General features: G+C 38.7%; 1 pseudogene; it reads right to left on the bottom strand.

Annotated features, from left to right (window-relative positions):
* Positions 1–4,586: 4,586 nt before the first annotated feature.
* Positions 4,587–11,162, bottom strand: LOC126618384 (protein TIC 20-II, chloroplastic-like; annotated as a pseudogene).
* Positions 11,163–11,257: the final 95 nt, after the last annotated feature.

Here is an 11,257-nt window from a genome sequence, read left to right as displayed (position 1 = left end):
CACATTCTATTGCTCAATAAATCGTAACACCGCTTCCAAATGCCTCATAAAGTTTTCCTTAATGCTCATAGAAAGTACTTTGAGAAAATAAAAAATTTGTTTTTTTCACAAAAAAAACGTGGGTTAACACTCACGATTTTTAGTTGGTTTTAAAAGTTCGTAGTTAAATCATCGTTCAATCTATTATTTTCAATGTCATCTCCTCGTGAAGCTTTGAAAATTAATCTAAGACTTTACATTGGTATTCTAGAGGGTGGAACCCGATTTGACATTGCCTTGGGCCTCACTATTATATTTTAAACTTATTTTTTTAGTTTTCGGCTAAATATTCTACTAAATATACATTTGTTGCTTAATAAATCGTAAAATCATTTCCAAATGCCTTATAAAGTTTTCCTTAATGTTCACATAAAATATTTCAAGAAAATAAAAACTTTGCATTTTTCACAAAAAACGTGGGTTAACACTCATTTTCAGTTTGTTTTGCAAACTAATGTAAGACTTTCCATTAGTATTCTTGAGGGTGGAACCCGTTTTTCACAATATTTTACGCCTTGCTACTATATTTTTCACTTACTTTTTTAGCTTTCGGCTTAAATATTCTACTAAATATACATTTGTTGCTCAATACATCGTGAAACCGTTTCCAAATGTGTTATATTGTTTTCCTTGATGCTCACAGAAAATATTTCATGAAAATAACAAAATTTACATTTTTTCACAAAAAACGTGGGTTTACACTTATGGTTTTCAGTCTGTTTTGCAAATTCGTACATAAGTTATCGTTCAACTTATTTATTTTCACCTTTGCCTCATTGTGAAGTTTTGAAAATTGATGTAAGACTTTTTGTTGGTATTCTTGAGGGTGAAACTTGTTTTTCACAATATTTTAGGCCACATTATTATATTTTTCACTTACTTTTTAAGTTTTGGACTTAAATATTTTACTAAATACACATTATATTGCTCAATAAATCGTAAAACCGCTTCCAAATGCCTTATAAAGTTTTCCTTAATGCTCGTAGAAAGTTTTTCGCGAAAATAAAAATTTTGTTTTTTCACAAAAAAACGTGGGTTAACACTCACGGTTTTTAGTTGTTTTTAAAAAGTTCGTGGTTAAATCATCGTTCAATCTATTATTTTCAACTTCACCTTTTCGTGATACTTTGAAAATTAATCTAAGGCTTTACGTTGGTATTCTTGAGGGTGGAACCTGATTTGACGTTGCTTTGGGCCTCACTACTATATTTTTCACTTTTTTTTTTAGTTTTCAGCTAAATATTCTACTAAATATACATTTGTTGCTTAATAAATTGTAAAATTGCTTCCAAATGCCTTATAAAATTTTCCTTAATGCTCACATAAAATATTTCAAGAAAATAAAACCTTTGCTTTTTTCACAAAAATCGTGGGTTAACACTCACGGTTTTCAGTTTGTTTTGCAAACTAATGTAAGACTTTCCGTTGGTATTCTTGAAGGTGGAACCTATTCCTCACAATATTTTAGGCCCCACTACTATATTTTTCACTTACTTTTTTAGCTTTCGGCTTAAATATTCTACTAAATATACATTGCTTAATAAATCGTAAAACCGCTTCCAAATGCGTTATATTGTTTTTCTCGATGCTCACAGAAAATATTTCACAAAAATAACAAAATATACATTTTTTCACAAAAAACGTGGGTTTACACTCATGGTTTTTCAGTTTGCAAATTCGTACATGAATTATCGTTCAACTTATTTATTTTCACCTTCGCCTCACCGTGAAGTTTTGAAAATTGATGTAAGACTTTTCGTTGGTATTCTTGAGGGTGGAAGTTGTTTTTCACAATATTTTAGGCCACATTATTATATATTTTGACTTACTTTTTAAGTTTTGGACTTAAATATTCTACTAAATACACATTCTATTGCTCAATAAATTGTAAAACCGCTTCCAAATGCCTTATAAAATTTTCCTTAATGCTCGTAAAAAGTATTTTGCGAAAATAAAAAATTTACTTTTTTCACAAAAAACGTGGGTTAACACTCACGGTTTTTAGTCGGTTTTAAAAAGATCGTAGTTGAATAATTGTTCAATCTATTATTTTTAGTTTCATGATCGCCTCCTCGTGAAGCTTTGAAAATTAGTCTAAGACTTTACGTTGGTATTCTTGAGGGTGGAACCCGATTTAACGTTGCTTTGGGCCTCACTACTATATTTTTCACTTATTTTTTTAGTTTTCGGCTAAATATTCTACTAAAGATACATTTGTTGCTTAATAAATCGTAAAATTGCTTCCAAATGCCTTATAAACTTTTCCTTAATGCTCACAGAAAATATTTCAAAAAAATAAAAAATTTGCATTTTTCACCAAAAACATGGGTGCACTCACAGTTTTTAGTTTGTTTTGGAAACTAATGTAAGACTTTCCGTTGGTATTTTTGAGGGTGGAACCCGTTTTTCACAATATTTTAGGCCCTGCTACTATATTTTTCACTTACTTTTTTAGCTTTCGGCTTAAATATTATATAAATATAGATTTGTTGCTCCATAAATCGTAAAACCGCTTCCAAATGTGTTATATTGTTTTCCTCGATGCTCACATAAAATATTTCATGAAAATAAAAAAAATTACATTTTTTCACAAAAAACGTGGGTTTACACTCATGGTTTTTTAGTCTATATTACAAATTCATACATAAATCATCGTTCAACTTATTTATTTTCACATTCGCCTCACCATGAAGTTTTGAAAATTGATGTAAGACTTTTCGTTGGTATTCTTGAGGGTGGAACTTTTTTTTCACAATATTTTAGGCCACATTATTATATTTTCACTTACTTTTTAAGTTTAGGACTTAAATATTCTACTAAATACACATTCTATTGCTCAATAAATCATAAAACCGCTTCTAAATGCCTTATAAAGTTTTCCTTAATGCTCGTAGAACGTATTTTGCGAAAATAAAAAATTTGCTTTTTTCACATAAAAACGTGGGTGTTAGTTAACTCATGATTTTTAGTTGGTTTTAAAAAGTTCGTAGTTAAATCATCGTTCAATCTATTATTTTCAGTGTCGTCTCCTTGTGAAGCTTTGAAAATTAATCTAGGACTTTACGTTGGTATTCTTAAGGGTGGAACCCGATTTGACATTGCTTTGGGCCTCACTACTATATTTTTCACTTATTTTTTTAGTTTTCGGCCAAATATTCTACTAAATATACATTTGTTGCTTAATAAATCATAAAACTGCTTCGAAATGCCTTATAAAGTTTTCTTTAATGCTCACAAAAAATGTTTCAAGAAAATAAAAAATTTGCATTTTTCACAAAAAACGTGGGTTAACACATTTACGGTTTTCAGTTTATTTTGCAAACTAATGTAAGACTTTCCGTTGGTATTTATGAGGGTGGAACCCATTTTCATAATATTTTATGCCTCACTACTATATTTTTCACATACTTTTTAAGTTTTTGGCTTAAATATTCTACTAATATATATTTGTTGCTCAATAAACCGTACAACCGCTTTCAAATGCCTTAAAATTTCCTTAATGATCGCAAAAAATATTACACGAAAATATTTTGTCTGTTTTAAAAATTCATACATAAATCATTGGGGGACTGGTCAGGGAGGCTCGATCACCTCGTCTGGTAGTCACAGCTCTTTTGCAAGGGTATCGCCACAAAGCTCCTAAAACCGACGAAGGGAGGTTAGCCAATATGCATCCATTGGTCGGTGACTTAAGTACTCCGACCGCGAAAAGGCAGACGGTTAGACCATCTTCTACCCTTCGATTGGAAGGGTCTAAGCTGACTATAGTAACGGTCGTGCAACCTAGTAGCGCATCTGCCATTTTCCTGTCTCTTTGCAAGAGTGTCCTTTAAGAGGACGACGTCGTTGGCTTCACCTTTGGCGAGGAAGGAAAGGTTAATGAGTAGGTAGCCTTCGTCTTCGACCTCAACACAGGGGTAAGTATTATTTCCTTAGTAAACTTTTGCCTTCTTGATTGAATCTTCTTTTTGCTAACATGCATGTTATCCTTTCATATTTTTCACATGCCTTGTTCGTGCACTACAGAGCGCTCATGTGGTTCTTTAAGGAGATAAAACAGAGCACCGGTCACGAGTAAGCCTTGGCGCAAATGAAGAAGGCCTTGAAGGCTAAGGAGCATGAGCTTGGGTTGTCAAGCCAAGCGGATGATGTAACATCCCACATCGTCCAGGGAAGTGGATCGGGTTATGTAGGAACTCCGAAGTTAAGCGAAAAGGGGGCTAGAGCATTCCCAGGATAGGTGACTCACTAGGAAGTTCTACTCGCATGAGTTCCCAAAAACAAAACCGTGAAGGCGTGGTCGGGGCCCAAAGCGGACAATATCGTGCTACGGCGGAGTCGAGCTCGGGATGTGGTGGAGCCCGGGTTAGGATGTAACAATTTGGTATCAGAGCCAATACCTAGTTAGAAGTGTGCCGACGAGGACGTCGGGCCCCTAAGGGTGCCGACGAGAAGGGGGCCAGAGCATTCCCAGGATGGGTGACCTCCTGGGAAGTTTTGCTCGTGTGAGTTCCTAGAAACAAAACCGTGAGGGCGTGGTTGGGGCCCAAAGCGAATAATATCGTGCTACGACGGAGTCAAGCCCGGAATGTGATAGAGCTTGGGTCGGGATGTGACAGATGAGGTTACCAATTAGGACAACGCTTAGCTAAAGCGAATTGAATGACTTAAGAAGAAGCTGAGTGAGGCCACTTCCAGCAAACGCCAAGCTATTTTTGAGTTAGGAGAGCCTAAAAATGCTGCTTAGGCTCTTCGCTGCCAGGGGGAAGGGGGCGACGAAAATGACACCATGTCCACCATCAATTTGGACATGGATGATTTTTTTGCACCCTTGAGGTCGTCCACTTCTCAACCTGCCTTCGTCTCCAACTACATGATGTTTTATAAGAAATTGAAGGTGGCTCACCCCGTCTATGATCTGGATATCAGGTGTGACGAAAAAGAGAATGATGGCTCTAAGCAGAATGGGCTGAATATGAGGTTTTTATGGTAAATGAGCCCGCCATCATAAACCTTACCGCTTTGCAACTCTTCGAGCTTACTGCTGAGCTTGGTCGTGAGCCCGCCAACACCCATCCAGCTGACCTTGAGGTCAACCCTTCCGTGCACGATGCCCTAGACGCCTATAACTTACCAAACTAGTCCCTCTTATTTAAGCCACCAGTGTTGTTTTCCTTATAATTTTTCTAGTTGCAGACCAATTTTTTCACTTGGGTTGTAATAATTTCTTATTTGGACAATGCCTTATGCGTCGTTATGTTTATCATATGAAGTATGTCTTTTATTTCTTAAAGTGGTGTGGTTGCTTAATGAAATATGGGTTAATTTTAACATGACACTGATAAGTAAGAAAACATGGGTTCTTTTATCAAGAAAAACTAGCTTGAGTTAAAAGAATAATGCTATTGATCCTAGAGCAATCTGCTTGAACTAGTCTTGCGTCGCTCCACTAAGGGTGGTCAGGAAAAGTTGAGAATTAGTGGCGTCGTTATTTTCCCGGCCTTCCACGACATAGATGAAGCAATTTAGGTGGTCATACGGGTCGGCAAGTCCTTCATAACTTTGTATCTTGAGAGCCTAGGTGTCACCGCTTATTGGTTCATCGAGTAAGGCTTTAGAGAACGGGAATGAAACTTCCCCTTCTAGGTAGTCTGGGTTCTTGGGTCTGTAGGCCTTTTCTATATCCCCTAACCAGTCCTAAACGCTCTTCATTTCCTTACTCATCACATCTCATAGTGTGATTTGTAAGTCGGGGCGGCTCTAGGGTTCTCGTTTGAGTTATGGATATCTGGCTCAGCAATTTGCGCCTCATTTTCCCAAGCGTCTTCCTTTGTTCAGACTCTTCCTTGGTTTATGACTTCGCGAGCATCCTCACTCCCACTTTCAACGTCTAAAGAGAGGTGACGACCCACATGAGTTGGGTCGCACAGGTGGTCCGTTGTCGAGAATTGCTTTCTATCATCTCATTTGTCTTGGTGATCTGCTCTAAGAGTTCGACATACTTCTCCTAGTAGACACTGTTCTGGGCATAGAGGAGGTTTCACCTCATTCATTTCCCCCATGCCAGCTAAGATGCTCTCCATCTTCTCCTACAAACTAGCTAGCATGGCCTTCTCGACTTTCCTCATTCGCTTACTAACCCCTTATAAGCCATTGGATGGGGCTTTTTCCTTCATCATTCTACTTGTCATGCTTTTCTACAAGTGTGTCTGATGGTTCGCCAATAGGCGTTCTTAGAACTGTTTGGTAAAAAACTCAACCAAATTACGTTGAAAGGACTGGAACTTCAAATATCAATCTTTTAACCTCTTAAAAAATTAAGTTGCCAGGATAAGAAATGCACCACCAAACAAATCAACAGACCAAAATTGGAATTGAAATTGGTTTCACAATGGAGCAAATAAAATTATGAAATGAAATTATACAACACAAATGCCACACCTAAATTGGTACAAGTTGATTTTTTCAAAGCTGCAAACCAGCGAATCAACAACGAAAGGCAGGTACGGAGTCTGACCCAAAATACAGCTAACCAATCCATAAACGAAGCAAAAAAAGGCTCACAAAAATACCATTATGCCCCCATACCATGAGCTTGTACCCTAACTCGAACTGAAAATCCTCTAGACGAGCAATGGCAACACCAACAACACATCGAGCGTCATTGCCTATATCGCATCGAACCACACATAATGGTTGAAGTTTGGGTTTTCAATGACGCCTAAGTAGAGGGCGAAGAAGGCCATGAAGTTTGTTGATGCACAAAATCAGTGAGGACTTTGGTACAACACAAAATGTTAAGTTTGTGACCTTCGCTAGATTGTTCCGGTCACTAGTGTGAATAAGTAAGTAAATAGATAGGGACAGGGAAGCAAACACAAGATGTACGTGGTTCACCCAGATTGGCTACATCTACGGAGTAAAAGAGTTCTCATTAATTGTGAATGGTTTACACAAGTACATATGTTTAAGCTCTCATTTTATGAGTACTAGTGAATGATTTAGTACAAATGACATTCGAAAATATTATGAGAGAATGATCTCTATTTATAGAAGAGAGTTTCTAGTTTCATTCTGACATTGATACGTGTCGTGTTGTGATTGGCTTTTGACGTTGACACGTGTCGCGCAATGATTAGCTTCTTATGTCGACACATGTCACGCTGTGATTGGTCTCCTGGTTGGAGGGAAACTCTTTTGGGTCCTTGACGGTATAACGTTGACCGGTACTCAGTAGTTTCGGGATTGGTCAAGTATGGTACAAACAGTGCTCCCCTAAGTTCCTGAGTGAGGGAAGTTACTCGGTTAGGGACTTGCAAGATCCAAGCCATTGAGTAATCACGAAACTTCTAAGTACCGAAGTGTGGTATCATTTTCACTTGCCTTATCTGTCTCATATGTAGATATGGCATCTTCTCTGGAAGTACTTTTCCTCCATCCAGGGGTGGTATCTTTAATCGATGAAGATGCACAAGGTAATGTATCAATTTCACTTTAAGCTTACTTGTAGTTTCGGGCTTGGTCAAGTGCGATACAAACCCTAAAGTAGGAGTCCCCCAAGTCGCCGAGCTAGGAGATTTGCCGAAGAATGTAACAGACAAGGTAAGCAATCAGACTTCCAAGCAAGCAACTTGGATTGGAGATTCGACTTCGGCTTCCGGTTGATTGTTCTCCTTCTCATTGTGTCGTAAACAGCAACAAGAATAAAGATAAGCAAATGGAGAAGAGATGATATGAGATACCTTTGCTTTTGAATAAGTAACTTTCCACAGGCTTATTCTTGAATTGGGCTTGAGGGTTTTCTGGTTTCCTCCAGAGTATAAGGCCGACTCAAGAATTTGAGGGTCAAAACAAGTCCATCAAATCTAGAGTACGTTCGACTCTGATGATATGGGATACTTTTGTTGTTGACAAAGTAGTGGATGTATCGGCATGTGTTCTGTTACGCTTATCTCCACATGCCTCCTTGTATCCTTCTCACTTGCCCTATCTGTTCCTCAGACAGATGTGATATCTTCTCTAGAAGCATAAGATGTTTAAGATGAGTACTCGAGAGCAATGCTAGGTAAGTAATCAGGCAAGGGGTTCCAAGCATTTAGTTCCTGACTGGAAGCTTGATTCCAAGTGTTGACTGATTGCTCTCTTTCTCATTGTCTTGCAGGTAAGAACAAGGTCAAAGGAAAAGACAGGGAAAAACATGATATGGGATACTCTTGCTTTTAACCCTGATGATATGAGATACTCTTGCTCTGGTGTGGCTTGTTTGCAGAGGTTTTATCTGGAGGAAAAGAAGCCGAGTATTTCGAGAGACTGTTGAGAGTACCTTCTCGAATGTGAAGAAAAGTTGAGCATTTTTTTATTTGCAGGTCTGCCTGGCTGTGAAGGATGAAGGTCGACATATATAAGAGTCTCCCTAACAATAAGTAGTAGTGCTATTCCTTTACCCTTCTTGGTCATAACAATGTAGTGGGAGCTGCAAGCTTCACGTGTTTTAACTTTGTCAGAGCACTTTGAAAATATGGTCTGTGGTATCTGGAAAGCTGATGTTGTGTGTGAAGATTAAAGACAAGCTTTATCCAAGGAAATCTGGCTTTCGAAGTTCGGAGAGCAGTGCCTTTTCGGTTTTCAAACAAGCAATCCTGTCGGGGATCTAGCTCTCGAGATTCAGAGAACGGTGCCTCTTCAATTTTTAAGAAAGCAATCCTGTTGGGAGTCTGACTCTTGAGATTCGGAGAGCAGCGTCTCTTCGATTTTTGAGAAAGTAATCCTGTTGGGAGTCTGGCTCTCAAGATTTGGAGGGCGATGCCTCTTCGATTTTTGAGCACGTAACCCTGTTAGGAGTCTAGCTCTCGAGATTCGGAGAGCGGTGCCTTTTCGATTTTTGAGAAAGCAATCCTGTTGGGAGTCTGACTCTTGAGATTCGGAGAGTAATGTCTCTTCGATTTTTGAGAAAGTAATCCTGTTGGGAGTCTGGCTCTCGAGATTCGGAGAACAGTGTCTCTTCGATTTTTTAGAAAGTAATCCTGTTGGGAGTTTGGCTCTCAAGATTCGGAGGGCGATGCCTCTTTGATTTTTGAGCACGTAATCCTGTTGGGAGTTTGGCTTTCGAGATTCGGAAAGTTGTGCCTCTTCAATTCTTGAGCAAGCAATCTTGTTGGGAGTGTTTTCTCGAATGTGAGTAAAGGTTGGGCATTTTTTCCAGTCTGCCTTGCCACGGAGCACGAAGGTTGACACACATTGGGACTTTCTAGTTATCAAGCAGTGGTGTTGTTCTTTTACCTTTGTGGGTAATAGTATGGTAGATGGACATTCAAAATTTATGTGTCTAAACTTTGTCAGAGATCTTTGACAAAGTTATCTGTGGTACCCGAGGAGCTGATGTTGTGTGTGGAGAGTGGTGTCTCTTCGAAATCTGAAAAGTGGTGCCTCTTCGATTTTTGAACCAACAGCCCTGTTACCCTTTCTTTTATAAGGGCACCAATTGTGTGCAAGAAGTACATTCAGAGAGTTATTGTTTGTAGGAATTTTCCCCTTATTTTTGTACTTAAGAGATTTATTGCACTTCATTTCTCCTTCATCATTTCTGAGAATGTCTGGCCCATCCGATCGTCGTTTTGATTTGAACTTTGGTAAATAGGCAGTCATGCTTTCTCAAGACAACATATGGCGCTCATCCTTCTTATCCCCTACTGGTCTTCTTACCGTTGGAGACTCTATGATGAATAATGATATAACCGCTGCGGTGGTGGCCAGGAACCTTCTCACTCCTAAACATAACAAACTACTTCCCACAGACGGCACCAAATGTTGATGCACAAAATCAGTGAGGACTTTGGTACAACAGAAAATGTTAAGTTTGTGACATTCGCTAGATTGCTCCGGTCACTAATGTGGATAAGTAAGTAAATGGATAGGGACATGGAAGCAAACACAAAATGTACGTGGTTCATCCATATTGGCTACGTCCACGGAGTAGAGGAGTTCTCATTAATTGTGAAGGGTTTACACAAGTACATAGGTTCAAGCTCTCATTTTGTGAGTACTAGTGAATGATTTAGTACAAATGACATTCGGAAATATTATGAGAGAATGATCTCTATTTATAGAAGAGAGTTTCTAGTTTCATTCTGACATTGACACGTGTCATGTTGTGATTGGATTTTGATGTTGACACGTGTCGCGTTATGATTGGCTTCTTATGTCGACACGTGTCGCGCTGTGATTGACCTCCTGGTTGGAGGAAAACTCTTCTGGGTCCTTGACGGTATAACGTTGACCGATGCTCAGTAGTTTCGGGATTGGTCAAGTATGGTACATACAAAGTTCGAGTAAGGGTCAGCAACATGATCAAGGGTTCAAAGAGGAGACCCAATTTGGGAAATTGCATAAACAGGTAGCGATCGTACTAGAGGGAGTTGAAGAAAGGAAAGGTGTAAGCGACGACAGAGATTAACCGATCTGTGGCGGGGGTTGGTGTGCTACAAGTAATGGTGAAGGATTTGGGGTTGGATTTTCAATTGACAAATTAAGGAAAGGAGAGTGACTAGACAAACAGGGTTGAGGGGAAGGCGCACAAGCAGAGAGAATGTAAGATTTTGGGATTAAGGTTTTAGGGGTGATGGAGAGGTGGATGAGATAGGCCATAACCACTAGCTGCAAGGTTTGAGTTGCGAGTTGCTTTGTGTTGTGTGTTAAAGAGTGAGAGAGTGAAAGAAAGATCAAGCAATGGGCTTGGATATTTTAGTACACTTTATTGGGCCAGTAATTAAGGCCCAAGTTGAGCCCAAGATTCACTAATACAACAAGTGCCAAATTAATTAAGGCCCAACTTATATAGAAGGAATTCACTGCCATCATGGAATCCCGGTCTAATCATATAAAAAAAAACTTACACATAGCAATATATTATTAGACCGAAAAGCCACATAGTGTTGACCCACTTTATGCAAGTCATTCTCTTCTAGTAGATATGAGCCCAACGAACACAAGGTGGTACAATAATGTTGACTCCTATAATACTAAATTTTAATGCCATAAACTGCTAAATGGGCAACCCCAAGCCAACAATGATCCCCGCTTTGCAATGTGGGTGGGGGGCGTCTACCGTAGCCAGCCTTACCCTTACTTTGCAAACACAAAATTCATGCCATAAACTGCTATGTTACAAAATTTTCGAACTTGAAACTACAAAATGTACTGACATAAAGAAATAATATGT

This window comes from Malus sylvestris, chromosome 4, assembly GCF_916048215.2.
Source record: "Malus sylvestris chromosome 4, drMalSylv7.2, whole genome shotgun sequence".
Taxonomy (NCBI): domain Eukaryota; kingdom Viridiplantae; phylum Streptophyta; class Magnoliopsida; order Rosales; family Rosaceae; genus Malus; species Malus sylvestris.
This window is presented reverse-complemented; position numbering and strand designations above follow the sequence as displayed.